This window comes from Patella vulgata, chromosome 2 (genome assembly GCF_932274485.2).
Source record: "Patella vulgata chromosome 2, xgPatVulg1.2, whole genome shotgun sequence".
In the NCBI taxonomy this organism is placed as follows: Eukaryota; Metazoa; Mollusca; class Gastropoda; family Patellidae; genus Patella; species Patella vulgata.
Window position 1 is genome coordinate 993,592 of NC_065880.2, and position 12,015 is coordinate 1,005,606.

General features: G+C 35.6%; 1 protein-coding gene across 1 annotated transcript in view; it reads left to right on the forward strand.

Moving 5' to 3' along the window:
* Positions 1-2,174: 2,174 nt before the first annotated feature.
* The window catches only part of LOC126811613 (protein Daple), a 238,481-nt gene continuing 228,640 nt past the window's right edge, over positions 2,175-12,015 (forward strand). The window contains exon 1 of the mRNA XM_056099008.1: positions 2,175-2,280. The gene's annotated coding sequence lies outside the window, so the exon portion shown is untranslated. The remainder of the gene's footprint in view (positions 2,281-12,015) is intronic.

Sequence of the window (12,015 nt, forward strand, 5' to 3'; positions counted from 1 at the left end):
AATAATCAAAAACTCTAGACATTGTTCAGTCACGTTTGAGACACGTCTATTTGACGAAAAATAAACAGTAAAGAAATCCGCTTCAACTTTAAAGCGCATTAGGATTTTTTACGAAGCTTTGGAACCCATCTTGAAGATACTTGTATCATTTCTAACCCGTTGGCGATAATGTGCTGAACCCTCTCATGTAGCGCCGGATTAACCATGGTGCGGGCCCTGGGGCCTTAAGCATGTTTTGGGGCCCCCAACCTAACACAAGTGACCTGAACTTAGGTAGTATTATTCCATACATATGAATGTTACTACATCAAATTTAATTTGAAGTCGGTCATTGATAAACATATGGGAGACCTTGATACAGCGAGTCATATCAGCGAAGGCCGTAACGTTATGACATAGTAACCGACCGTCGTCAAACACTATAAGAATCATGCGATAATACCAGATTCAATCAAGAAATCAGACTATTTCATGTGATCATGAAGTGATGTATGCACGGAAAAATTATACAGTAACTACAATTAAGTACGTCAGTGTAAGTTAAAATTCGCTATAAAACTCCGTCTTTCAAACGATACATGATAAAACAAACCGGGTTACATTCCCCGTAACAATCCTCATCTTCACTTGGCCAAAATTTAAATGCGTTTTGTTTGAAGCAAAACACGAAATATCGTAAGTAATGTAGACTATCTAAAACCTACACATATTATACACACCAAATTATCAAATAATTAAAGTACTCGGTCCTCGATTCACCAAATTATCAAATAATTATAGTGTATAATCTAAACGTTCCTCGATTCACCGACAACAAAAAGAAAAACAAGTTCGTTAGGAGATTAATAATGACATTTTTGACAGATTCTGAGTTCCAAACTCGAATAAAACAAATGGGTTCAGTCAAAGTTACCTTAATTTCACAATCTACTAGCAGAAGTTCTAACCAAAATATTGCCGCTGAAGAGGATTTTAATGGGGTTTCTTGGTGCCCTTTTTCCGCTAAATAAGCAACTACAAAAAAAGAAACACAAGCGCAGCACGGGCCCACCATGGATTGAAGGGGGCCCACTATCTAAGAATTTTAAATTGCAGGTACGTGATGACTGATGTATAGCCAGTTTTGTCCATTTGTGATAATTTCAATGGTAGGTTCGCAAGATGGTCAGGATTGAAGACAATAATAACAATGATTGTACTTGTTGGTGGCGAAAGTTTGTTTCAACCCAATTGATCTATCTTTTTCAGGCCTAGAAATTTTCAGTCAGCCCTCATATCCTCCATGAGCGGTAAACGTTGATATATTTTAACACATGTGACATGCATTGAAATAAGATCTAACGTCCTACTCCTCGACTCCGACTGACCTAATGAAGTTTGGACCATACTATACAGTGTACTATGGAGGAACTTTTGTCTGGGATCGGTGCTACGGCTAACTCTTATCTTAAATTTCAACTATCATGGGTTCGTTTACGAGCAAAAATGTGTACACGGGATCTCGGGGATCCTTCTAATCCTACCGACTATGCTCTCCGGCTAACATCACTGACAAGGGTGATCCTTCCAATTCTAACGACTTTTCCTGAGTCCTACATCACTGAACCACGCCGGAAAATTCCGATACACTTACTCGGCCAGGAGCGAATGTCTTACTCACTGAGCCACCGCGACTCCCACAATGATACGATAACAATGGGTTAGATTTTGTCACGTTCTGGGTCACGATCTGGCTAGGAGGTCCTGCTGATTCATTGGAATCGTCAATGCGGTTAGAATAAAAAAAACAAAACCTGTGGGGAAAATGAATCCGCTTACTTTGTAGAAAACCCATATAGATTGTGGTCTGCGCCAATAATAAAATGGGGCCTCGTTCAGGCGCAATATCGTGTTTTGATATGCAGTTTATAAATGTAAATGTGTATTACTTGCTGCGGATCGTCCGAGTCCTGGCAGAATGTTTATTCGTGCCGAAGTCGAATAAATAAAAAGTTCTATATTACGATAACCATATGGATGAGTATAACCCTACTTTATTTGGCCTATAAATCTGATTGTCAATAGAAGTCATGCATAGAAATAACTATTATTGAGTGATTCATAAATACATGTAACTATTCAATAAACTTTTACAAATGATTTTTCGTATAAAAGAGGGGGACGCGTCAGAAGATATTATTATAGTAACAAAAAACAAACCGATATAACATAATAATATTTATTAGAGACATATTACTTGATCACAGTATTTTAAAACTCCTGTCTACCATCACCTGAAACGTAAGTTTATGTTACTTTTATATATTGTACATTTTTATCACTTTTATACATTGTACATGTTTATATATAGTACATGTTTATCACTTTTATACATTGTACATATTTTTCATTTTTATACATTGTACATTATGTTAAAGTAATATGTCCATCATTTCTATATTGAACATTATGCTGTGTCCAGGGGCGTACGTAACGATTTTGTTTGGGGGGGGGGGGGGTGGTTAGCAAAAATGCGACCTACTGATGCACATGCCCCTAATACGACCGCTGGTGCGAGTTTTCGAGGCTGTGTGGGACATGCTTCCCCTGAAATATTTTTGAATCTAGAGTCTCTGAAATGTCATGTCCTGGACTTTGGGCTTGGGGAAGATTTTGCAGAATTCTGATGGTCAAAAAACATTTATAACATGCGTAAAATACGTTTTAATTTCTACTTGGACTGAATATGCAACAAGTAAAAATTCTTAAGTTCGCCTTAACGGAGCTAAATCGATAATATTTGGGACCAAGAAATTGACACAAATGGGTCGCAACGCATATAATAATGTAATATGAATGTATATAACCTGATCAACATTCAATCCGTTCCGTTTTTACTGTAATTTCTAATCAGTTATATTTGGGGAAATACGCCAGAAGTCTCAATCGAATGGCAGTCCCTGTCTGATTATTCCAATCTACACCGAAACGCATTATGGTACACGATTCGTGTACCAATGGTAAAATGTTTATTTTGTCTTAAATATTGGATATCAGAAGCCCATCTTTTCCCGGTAAGATCACAACAACAATGCTGATTTGAATCGACAAATAATTCGTGTTTTCAATGTCGAAGACAAAACTATGGTTCCCATAGCTTTTTGCCAACTGTTCGACAAATATTATTCTCATGACAATCAAGTATATATTTTGAAATATTTTTTTTTCGAAACATGACAAGTTGACTAGGTTATTTTAGCGACTGCGGTGAGCAGTTATTTTGAGACCGACTATTTCTTCCTTCGGGGGGAAACATTTCTTAGACCACAATACTCACAACAGAATAAGAGTGATTTTGTTTTCAAACGTGGCAAGTTGACAAGTTTATTTTCTAATATAGTTTTGTGTTTACCCCATTAATTCATTTAGTCGCCGATGCATAATATTAAGACCGACAGCAGTGACTGCACTTATTTTGAGATCGACTATTTTCTCCCTGGGTCAAAAAATGTCTTAGACCAACCTATTCACAACAGAATAAGAGTGAAAACCATTTTTTCAAACATGATAAGTTGACAAGGTTATATATTAAAGTTTTGCGTGAGTAGCGTGACGTATGCAATTTAGATGCACGGATTGACGCCAATACATATATTTAAGTATTTGTTTTTTTCCCTTCTATTTTGGCATTGTTTGTTTACCTCATAAATTCATTTAGTCTGAGACAGACTGCAGTGAGCACTTATATTCAAACCGACTATTTTTTTTCCTCGGGTGGAAAACATTTCTTAGACCGACATGGCAACATACGCAAAACAAAAAAATTGTGAAAAACATGTTTTCAAACATGACAAGTTGACAAGTTTATTTTATACTATAGTGTTGGGTGAGTAACGTGGTGTATGTAATTTAGTTGCACGGATTCACGCAAATACATCGTCTGGGATTGTTTGTACATAATTTTGAGACCGACTGCACTTTTTTAGGTGAATTGAGGCTTTACACTATTTCACGTAAAAGCCCCCTTCCTTCCATGTTTGTGGCGTTGGTATGAGTTTAACTTCTAGAAAATACACTGTATATTATATACAAAACTGAAATGTTACGAATTTATATCGATGGCTCACTGTACTACTAGAGATCATTCCCTCCAACTATCCTACAAATGGTGTCATAATTATCTTCTATATTATATTCTGGTCCAGGATTTCTTTCAAATATAGTGTAAAGGAGTAGGGTCAGGTGAAGATGCGAACTGTCGATATAGCCAGGGCTCAGCGACCTTCAGTTCCAGAGTTATGGCCCTACTCAGAAAACCTTGTTAAAGCGATAGGGCTGCACTTTTTGATGGATTTCGTTCAAATTGAGACCATTCAATACTGTAGTTACTCCTTGTGAACGTGATAGACTCTAAGGTTTTAGCATATTGTTTCAAATTTGGTGGAGAAGCATTTGAGGTCATTTGGGTCCGAACCTCATTGATTTTCAGCGCTCTGCAACCTACAGTTACGGAGTTGCCTTCCTTTTCCTGCAAAATCTATCGATGAACCCTATCAATGAACTCTATCGATTTCCAGCGCTTCGCGACTTTAGATTCGCCAGTTTACCACAATCCCCGACAAAAACCTTATAAACGCGATAGATGCTAGAGTTTTTTTAAGATTGGTGTGGAGTATTAGGGGTCATATCCTAAGAATTATCCTATCAATATTCAGCATTCTTTTCCGGGGTTACCTCTATCCCCTTTTCCGACAACCTTGTCAACAGTTTTTAACAGATGTTTTTGAAAAATTTTGTGAAGTACTTTGGTCGTGAGAGACAAACCCTATAAATATGCAGCGTTCCTCGACCTCTTATGTCCCCTGTCCTAGACTTAACACTACCCCTACCCCTCTTTAGTCCCCAGTCGCAGGCTTAACACCACATCCACCCCTCTTATGTAGGGGCCATAAGAGGAGAACCCTATCCTATTTAGCTTTCCTAGACCACCTCCTTGGGTTTTTCCCCAGTTTTTCTTTTATTGAAATAAAATTCTAGAAAGTTCGATAACATTCGCATTCGAGAAGTTTCCACGGTTTCTAGAAGTTTCTAAAGACCGATTGTAGAAAGATAGAATGCATACAACACTCTAATAAACAATAGATTTAGATGAATTATAATCCCATAACACGGTAATGTTACAGAATTCAACAGCCTCAACTGCTTCTGAACGGATTCTGAAAGAAGACATTTTTTGAAACTAAATTAAAGCTTATATCCTTACTGGGTACGACATATCAGGTATGGAAGACCAAACAACTCTTTATTCCGTGTTCTTAGTCCTTATTTCTTAATTCATAGTCCTTAATTTTTCATTTGTTGTCGTATTTCGACATTTGTATACTGAAATTAACATTTGTATCTTAAAATCATTATTTGGTTTACAAATCAGACATTTGTCATATCATTACGTGAACATACATGCAATATAAACAATGTCACACAATACAAAACAAAAACATTTTTACACTTACATAGACAGTGTTCAATAGTTTGTAGCTTGTTACAATGTACATAATAGGGCAAATTAGAAAATCCTATTTTTGGATAACCACTAGTTTGTTGGTAGTCGAATTTTCCGATCTATGCAATGTTAAATATGTATATATTTGGGCTGAAGTTATCGTTTATTTTGAATTAACTCCATATATTATTTTTTATAATTCTGGTATTGTTTGGAACTGTGTAGTGTAAACTCAAATGTCAAAGCAGCAATTTCAAATTTATCATAATTTGCTTTGAATCAACCCGCTATTCTGAATTCGTCCATGCTTATTACGTTTCCAATTTAATATCTCATAAAAGGTCGTTTTTAATTTCTGGTGAGAAGACTTCAGCGAATAAAATAAATAAATAAATAGATAGAAAAATAGCTCTTTATCTAACGCCCTCGATAAATACATATGGCGATAAAGGACGTCCATGTCTCACACCTCTATAATAAATATGGAGATAAAGGACGCCCATGTCTCACACTTCTATCATACATATGGAGATAAAGGATGTCCATGTCTCACGCCCTCTTTACGATTCTTAAAAGATTTACAAAAAGTTTTAAAATCCGGTGTCTTATCAATTAAACTCCACTCTTATCTACCATAGGCCTTTTCAAATACAATTTGAAACAGTTTGGTTTCTTCCAAATATTCTGGGGGGTGGGGGGGTTGGATGGCTGAATGGTTAGCGTGTGCGCGCTGTATCATAAAGTCTGTCATTGAGTCAACTGGCGTGGTTTCGAATCCCCGGTTTTACGTGAGAAGGAGTAGGGTCGCCTGTCCAACTTCTTGGGTTTTCTCCGGGACCTCCGGTTTTCTCCCACTGCTAAAAAACCCCTACGCGCAAGCGAATTATTGAAATAAAATTAAACCATATGTTAGTCCCGAAATGACCTAGTTTGTGTCGAGTGGACGTTAAACCCCATTTCTCTCTCTCTCTCTCCAAATATTCTAGTACATCAAATATAATCTGTACATATTATATTAATTAGTATCTTTTTAAGTCTGCTTATTACTACTTAAGTCATTATTTTATAATCGCATTTAAGTAGCGGTATGTTTCAGGTGCACATTCTTTATCTCGTTTATCCATCATAAATTATCTTGTACAAATATTTCTAAAAAAGTTATATCATTTCCACTGTATTTAAAAAGATTATCTACATTATTTAAATACTCATTAGTTTTAATTATTTTTAGGTAAAGGGATGTCTATTATCCCATAATAAAGGCACATTACAAATCGCGATATTTAATTCACCAATTGGCTATTATTTCTTGAATAAGTTTTAGATGACATTTACCTATTTAAAGAGATGTATTAATAAAAAAGAAACATGGTCCTAGCAATTAATTAGATAGGTCAATTAGAGAATGGTTTCTTGTATACCCAGAACTTATATTTTTCTAGGGAGGTTGGATGGCTGAATGGTTAGCGTGCGCGCGCTGTATCATAAAGTCTGTCATTGAGTCGACTGGCGTGGTTTCGAATCCCCGGTTGTACGTGGCAAGGAGTAGGGTCGCCTGTCCAACCTCGTGGGTTTTCTCCAGGTCCTCCGGTTCCCCCCACTGCTAAAGATCCCTACGCGCAAGCGAATTATAAATAAAATTAAACCATGATGGCTGAATGGTTAGCGTGCGCGCTGTATCATAAAGTCTGTCATTGAATCGACTGGCGTGGTTTCGAATCCCCGGTTGTACGTGGCAAGGAGTAGGGTCGCCTGTCCAACCTCGTGGGTTTTCTCCGGGTCCTCCGGTTTCCCCCCCCCCCACTGCTAAAGACCCCTACGGGCAAGCGAATTATGTAAATAAAATTAAACCATATGTTAGTCCCGAAATGACCTAGATTGTGTCGAGTGGACGTTAAACCCCATTTCTCTCTCTATATATATATTTTTCTGTTTATGTTAAACGTAAAATTCATAATATATAAGGATGACAACACATTTTATTGAAGTATCGTTTGATATAAGTTGTCAATCGAAAATATACTGTAGACGTATATTTTCACGGTATATTTTAAATAATAAAAAAAATAATCAACCAGCCAATTATTGTTGACTATAACACATTTATTATAACATCTATTGTTTATTTGTTGACATTTTTGGTTACATTCAACTTCTACCATTATTTGATTATTAGTCTATGATAGATAGAGTACTGATTTAAAACGTTAACGGTGTCTTAAATACTGGTTATTAGGATCTCGAATATTTCGTATTTTTTTAGAGGTTTAGCTGCTCCTTTATTAAGAAGTTTCCTAGTCTTTTTAGATGGTGCAAAGTGAGAGTCTCGCTTTAATGTTTCTACAATCGATAACAAATAGTAGGACGTATCCATAATTGCCCTTGTACATGTCGGGTTTACTAATTGATCTAATTTACATGACTAATATTTTCTTTTCCACGGTAAATGAATTTTCTTCGTAATTGATATGGGTCAAACCCAAAATGATTGTCCGCTCCAAAATGTATCTCTGATGACGTCAAAAGACCAAATATCGAAACTATCTAGTTGTCTGTGTTACATTTGCCAACACACATGACTTCGCTCTGAAATGAAATTTTTAATATATTCTCTTTTCACTATCTATGTTTTCAGTATTATACCAAGAACAGCCAACTCTTTATCTAATCTTGCACACTGTATCTTTAACTGAATAAACTATTACTAATAGTAATATTATTTATATATATATACCCTAGTCAAGAGACGAGTATGGTGCCAGTAATTAATACTAGTTCTAAGTCATTGATTTCATGTTTATAGTGATGTATATATACCCAAGTCAAATGGCTAATATGAGGCCAGTATGGGGTCATTGATTTCAGGTTCATAGTTATTGAGATTGCCTTTACAGTTTGATGAAACTATGTAATCACATTTATAACCAAGTCAGTACTAGTTTAATGTCATCAATAATCAGTTTGTGTAGGTTGTTGTAAGTAAAATTTATATTGATATAGATGTACATTATAATTGTAATAATGCATGTTGAAGTTGGTGTACTTTTAGATCTAACTAAAAGTTTAAAGGAGCTAAATCGCTAACATTTGGGACCTAGAAATTGACAAAAGTGGGTCGTAACGCATATAATACTGTAGTATGAATGTATATAAACTGATTTACATTCAATGGTTTCCGTTTTTACTCCAATTTCAAATCAATTATGTTCGACGAAATAAGCTAGCAGTCTCAAGCGAGTGCAAATTTCTAGCGTCTGGTTATTCCAGTCTACATACGCCGTTTGATTTAGTGCAATGTGTCTAGCCTCGTCCCTCGAGTCTCTTGATACAACTGGGGCTGAAGCGCATTATGGTACACGATTCGTGTACCAATGGTAAAATGTTTTTTTTGTCTTAAATATTGGATATCAAAAGCCCATCTTTTTCCGGTAAGATCACAACATGAATGTGGATTTAATTTGACAAATAAATCGTGTTTTCAAGGTTGAAGATTTTGGATGATATTGAGTTAGAGACTTGGCTACTTTAAGTTGTCATTTACCCAACGAAGTTTTATTTATGATAATTATGTAGCCAATATGTGTATGGTAGTGAATGTTGATGATGTAGATGTGAATGTTGATGATGTAGAATGTATAATTGAGTTAAATCAGTTATACATGTATATCTGTGATTTTCAGTAATGGGTCAACTAGTTAGAATATTTTCAGGATGTAATTTCTTACACGTAAAGACAAAATTGCTAGTTGTCAGCTGGTGTTAAAATGAACTTCACTTTAAAAGCACCATATGAATTTTGTCTAACTACGTGTGGTGCCATATTGGGTATTCTGTGTGTCGCTTGTGTCGTGTGGACAAGAGATTAAATACTTTAATTTTCAATTGATCATTGATCTGGCCAAGCTACTGCGCAGTTTCTGATATCGCATTCATTATTTTTTAGAAATAATATAAACTGGTTTTGTTTTCTAATTGAAGGGTTAAAACTTCCTTTTGTTATCTGATTGTAAGGTTTGTGTTTAAAAGGACGAGAATTGAGCAAGTGCATCATTGTAATTGTCGACTTTTTAAATTTTCTATTGTTTAATTTTAGTTAAATTATTTATTTCTTATTCTGGGCGACATTTATGTTTTAGGAATTGTATTATGTATGGTATGGTCGATCGGTTACCGAGAATTCTGTTTAATCCAAAATATTATATGTGTTTGTCTTTTTTTAAAAAAAAAAGGTTTTAAATAACACGTAATTTAAGTTATATATTGACCCACGTTAAGATTTTTCTATGAATCGTCTATCCAGTTTGTTTCCCATAGTAGTGACGTGTGCAAATTGAATACAAGCCATAGAATAAAATGCATTATATTAAATTCAATTAAAGTTAAATTCACGGGGAACGAATCTATTGAAAGTTTGGTCCTTTAGTAACGCAATGATCAATTGGTGTCATGTGATATAAGATATGTTTATTAGAAACGAATTTGACGAGAATTCTTCATTGAAGCGGTTGGCTGTTTCACTGTCTAGAATTCTACCTGAACTCAACCTTTTTTTACTCATCTGTAAGTTTGATTTTATTTTACATATATTTACTGTACAATATATTATGTTGTCAGTTTTAAGTATTTCATTTTCATTTATAACTGTATTTATACTACTGGACCAAACTTATAGATAGTTGTTGGGTGACCCTTCAGAATATTGTGGAAAAAAGTCAAGAGAACTTTCACCATTGACACGTGCTCAAATTTCAACTTTTTTCATAATATTCTGAAGCGATCATCCGACAACCACTGGTCAGCTTGACATGGGGTGGCCCTATAAGATAATTTCATATTTTGTTATGGATACATTGAATCGCTAATATCAAACATAACACACATATACTACAAGCAAAAAATAATATTAATACTATCATATAAATACATTAAATAAAATGGTGTAGACATGGGGGGAAATCACTAATATCAAACCTGTCACTCACTGGGAGACGCTTATTGCCCACACAGCGTATCACCCATATATGGTTATGACCTGTCAATCACTACATGACGCGTACTGCCCACACTGCGTATCACCCATATATGGTAATAGTGTAGGAGAACAGCTAGAACGGCTGAGCGTCCTATTCTATAAATAAATGTATTACTAATCACACTGGTGTAAAGAGACCATTTTGACCTTTTTATTCGTAATGGCGTGAGAAATCTTCCTCTATAAAAGTCGACTGAATTGTTGTCAAAATTAAATATTCCTCTTTAGTGTTGTCACAACAAAACATCACACACAGTCGCCATTCAGTATCCTATTTGTATGGCTGTATTAACAGCAAGCAATGACTAAAATTATATTATCCAATTCGCTTACGGTCGCCTTTTGCGGCCATGTCATAATCCCGATGCCTCGCCGCGAGAAGTGGAAAAGTCAAAGGTGCTTTCTCGCCTCGGAGGGTCAGTTCGTGGGCATGTTCATTTATTGCCACAAACAGGACAATTTACCCAAACTCATAATACTCTGCTAATATTCCCACACTCAAATCACACATTAATTATAATCATGTCGTTATTTTGGTTAATTAAAAACTATAGACAAAAACAGTCTTGTTAAGTACAGTCCACGGTTACATCAAGCAAGCTACTATTCTCTACCAGTGAAGATGGGCATACGCCATACAATGCGCTATGAGGGAAATTTTGCCCTGACAGCTACGACCTACTCTTATTTCAAATTCTAACTGTCAAGGGTTCCATTACGTGCACGTCCCAGACTCTAGACAATGTTCATTCTCTGCCGCATGTTTAACTTTTGGAACAATGTTTACGGTTCTTAGATGAAGAATCCTGTTGATTTTCAACGATTGGCAATAATTCTACAAGAGTCATGGCCTGTGCGCGATGAGTATAGAGACGAAGGTTATCATCTGATTGTTGATTTTCCATAACTTGAACTGCTAGATTTTTACAGTGGTTAAAACGAATAAACCTATCGATTTTTGACGATTTCCGATAACCTGAACAGCTAAATTTGAAAATCCTTGGTAAGAAGTCAAAAGTATAACATCACTAGAACAGGCTTCCATAGTTTCCCCACGTTCTCTCACTATCGCACCCTCGCCCTCAACTTCTCGCTCCCTCAACATCTAGACTTCTAATTTTTTCGCGGCGATTATATCATGGCCACAAAAGGCTTCCATATCGTCCGTTATTATATTTGCCGTAATTTACTGGTTAAAACAATTTGCCACAATATTTAATGGCGTCATAGTGTAATAATATACCATTATATTCTATACCATTGATATGTTCAACATTTGACATGAAATGAAATGAGATTTAAGGGCAAGGTTAAGTGACCACACCATACCACAGGACAACACGTCCTGATATTGGAGGTCCTCACAAAAACATTCACAACACCTTTAGTGCTTTTATTTTGGTGTTTAAGCGTGCTTGAGATGACACTGAAAAATAATTTTAAAAAATGGGTGAAAATCAAAAATAATGTATTTGTAATTTGTAACTTTGGAAAATATGAA